Below are 3,273 nucleotides of genomic sequence, written 5' to 3'. Positions count from 1 at the left end.
TCGATGCAAGTTCTTGTCGCCATGTTTACTGTATATTGTCAACAATGACCCTGCCTATAATGGCGTTTAGCAATTTGCAGAACACAATACCTATCCACAGTATGAGGGGCAAGAAATCAAGAAAAAGAAATCAAGCAGACGCCAGACGCAAATTGTTATTAACAGTTTTCAGTAAACATAGCGACAAGAACTTGCATCGAGTGTGATTTAAGATTTATTTGTGTTTTGAAGTGTTTTTAGCTGTGACAGTGGGATGGAATCGACGCTCATTGTCATCCGTGTCGATTTTAGAACAGACACATCAGACTAAAGCAAATTTACTGTCTCCAAACACAATGTGAACATTGGTGAGGTTAAGTGCTTGGGCTACATTAGCCTAGGCTAATAAGATATGGAATCAATGTTCTTGCGTTGAGTTCTGAAAACAAGTTCAAAGTGGCTTTTTCAATCTATTGTAAGTAAAACAAACCTCCTCACCCTCCCATCTTCAGTGCCGTTGTCCTGTTAATTTTATCGAGTTCTATTTATTGTCTTTTAGTTATTTGTGAGGGCTCGCCTCGTATTTGAAGTCACATGGTCTGAGCAGTAGTGTTATGAAATTGTGTGGCAGCATCATCACTATGACTTTCTTTTGAATGAGTGCTATCAGAATTTATTTACATTTCAATATGCTATAGAAATTTAGCCGGGGCCCGTGGTAACAAAATTGTCTATACTGTCTGGACTTTTTAATTTGAAGAAAGCTTCTATATTTGTACTTATTAAAAGTGACAAATTTGTCCTCTTTAAGATGCAATATTGTCCTCAACAGAAAAGTACAAATTTTGTACGTTGTTTTTGGACAAAATTGCATCTTGAAAGATGCGCGTAAGAACGCATCCAGTCTGGAGACAAAATTGTACGTTGACCATGGACAAAATTGTTCCTTGACATTTAGTGTGCACGACAGACCACATGCGTGTGGTCAGCACACAGATGTCCAGGTGTCACCCCGAACCAGTTCCCACTTACGCTCCGAAAATAACGTAGCGTTTGTACTTTCCGAGCTATGTTTGGGGTCCGCCCCGTCTATACTGATAATGTAAAGTCAGGGGTATCCGACTGTCCACCAGTCATCGCAATGCCACAGCCGGAACTCACCCGGCAAAATCCGTGGGAAAGAAGTCGATAATCCGATTCATTCGGCACACACCTGGAGAAGACAGAGAAAATACAGTCAGTACCGATGCATAGGATTTCTGTAGGACATTTAGACAACACACAGTATGGTAACGATTGTGACACTATTGCGGCAACACGCCACAGCCTAAGGGGTCTTTTTCCTGTGAATATGGCGCAGCGGCTGGGGCTCATCTCCGGAGCGGCACGCTCGTGCTTTTAATAGTTGACGAATTACGTCATAAACCACCCAGGATGGGTAAGCGGAGCCACATCTGGGCCGTGTCACAATGTACGTGCCACCGCCGGTTGAATGAGTTTCCTGCTCGGGGGTTAACGTAGTGTGTGTGTGTCTATAGCGCGTCTGTTTTTTTAATGTAAATTTTGGCGCGCATCGCATTGCGCTCCTGACCACCCAGACCGTCCGAGAAACGCGCGGCAGCCTTTTGTTCGTTGACGCAACCTCTGCGGTCAGCCGCAGAGCAAAGCTCGAGGAGATTTGGATCGGGAAGCAAAAGCAAACAAACCAGAGAGGCTTTTGGACCAACGCAGACGGTAGCCACAATAGCGGCCAGGGGCGGCGGGAGGCAGGCATAGCCAGATAGACGAGAAGAGCGTAAAAGTTTATGATTGAAGGATTCCGAATGCGAAATGACGGGTCGTCTCATTTGGCTCATTTCCTACAACCATGCTTCGTGGAAGAAAACTCGTCAATGCGGACATTCGTTTCCCATATCTTCTTTTTCTTTTAAGAGTGATATTATTGTACACCTTTATTGACATTTGCGTCTCTCAAGGATACATTCAACAAGAATGACAGCGCGGTTACTACGCAGGTATTAATATCATAACGACCCGACCGCATATATCACGTATCACGCGTATTGAATTGTACCGGACAGCACTCTGCCCTCGTAAACACGAGGCGACAACACAATCCCTCTGGATTGCATTTCACTCCAACCAAATGCACCACCGTGCTGCAAACCGGCCTTGTTATTTTTACTATACATAAATTTCTAGAAAATAGATTGTTGCGCCTTTCGCTTGTCACTTATCGGCAGTACACTTCCAACGGCCCTCTGTTTTACAGCCACCCTCGAACAGTTTAAAACCATAGGCTCTTTATGATAGGAAAAATGCTCAGGTTTGGATCAATTTCTCAGGGTGCTCCGTATTACAATGTCTCCTTTTTACCTCGAGAGGGAGAAGGATTGCGTAATCCCAGTTGAAAACTCAAAATAAAGAAGAAAAGAGAATTCCGATGACAAGAAAGATCGAAAGAGTTGCCATGTAAACATAAGGGAGGTAGCAGACGATAAGGCCACAAACTGCGGGTGGAGTGGCCACAAACCGGCGAATAATCGAATATGAGAATCGATATTTACGAGCAGCGGCGCGACCGGTTGCTGCAAAATGACTCTGCCTTTAACCTTGACTCGCGCGACATGTCGCCGACGCCGCGCCCCGTCCGGTACCATTACGCGGCGCTTCCGGAATCATAAAGTGCGCGATTATTCGGAGGCCGCGATGCACGTCGGCACCGCGACGTAGGGACACGCACCACACATCACCAGGAATAGTAACGGAATGCTATCGAACCAAAACCTTCCGTTCCCGACTTTTGAACTTTTTCATACGTTTGATGTACTTTTTGCACCACAAAGCACAGTTGAAATCAAAGACCAACACAATTATTTAGCGAGTTCTGACAAAATTGGTTGTGGTTCCAGGTACACTTTGAAATTAGCCTATGGAGCAGCAGCATTTTATGGGTAACTTAATAGCTGATCAACAAAAGCGCAGCCAAATTGAATTATTGTTTTGATTGAACTGGACGCTGTAACGCGACATGTAACGCCCGCGGCGCCTAGTTGTGCAAAAGCCACCGCACACACACTTTGCGCTTTCTCCCCCTGCTGCGCATTATTATAATACACGTGGACGGCACACAAAAAAACTAAACTCGAGCGCGATAATCGCGGCACATGATGCAAGATACCGCAGCAGTCCGGCACACACAAAACATGCAAGGGACCGTATCTACCGCCGGACGCCCTTAGAGTTATGACGTTTGAGATTTGCACGTGCAATAATAATGTCGTAATAAAAATA

General features: G+C 45.0%; 1 protein-coding gene across 1 annotated transcript in view; it reads right to left on the bottom strand.

The window, feature by feature from the left end:
* LOC127750269 (nucleolar and coiled-body phosphoprotein 1-like) overlaps window positions 1-3,273 on the bottom strand; it is a 102,011-nt gene that overhangs the window by 87,614 nt on the left and 11,124 nt on the right. The window contains exon 2 of the mRNA XM_052271437.1: window positions 1,141-1,192. The gene's annotated coding sequence lies outside the window, so the exon portion shown is untranslated. The remainder of the gene's footprint in view (window positions 1-1,140; window positions 1,193-3,273) is intronic.

This window comes from Frankliniella occidentalis, unplaced genomic scaffold (genome assembly GCF_000697945.3).
Source record: "Frankliniella occidentalis isolate FOCC.00 unplaced genomic scaffold, Focc_3.1 Scaffold162, whole genome shotgun sequence".
Taxonomy (NCBI): Eukaryota; Metazoa; Arthropoda; class Insecta; order Thysanoptera; family Thripidae; genus Frankliniella; species Frankliniella occidentalis.
This window is presented reverse-complemented; position numbering and strand designations above follow the sequence as displayed.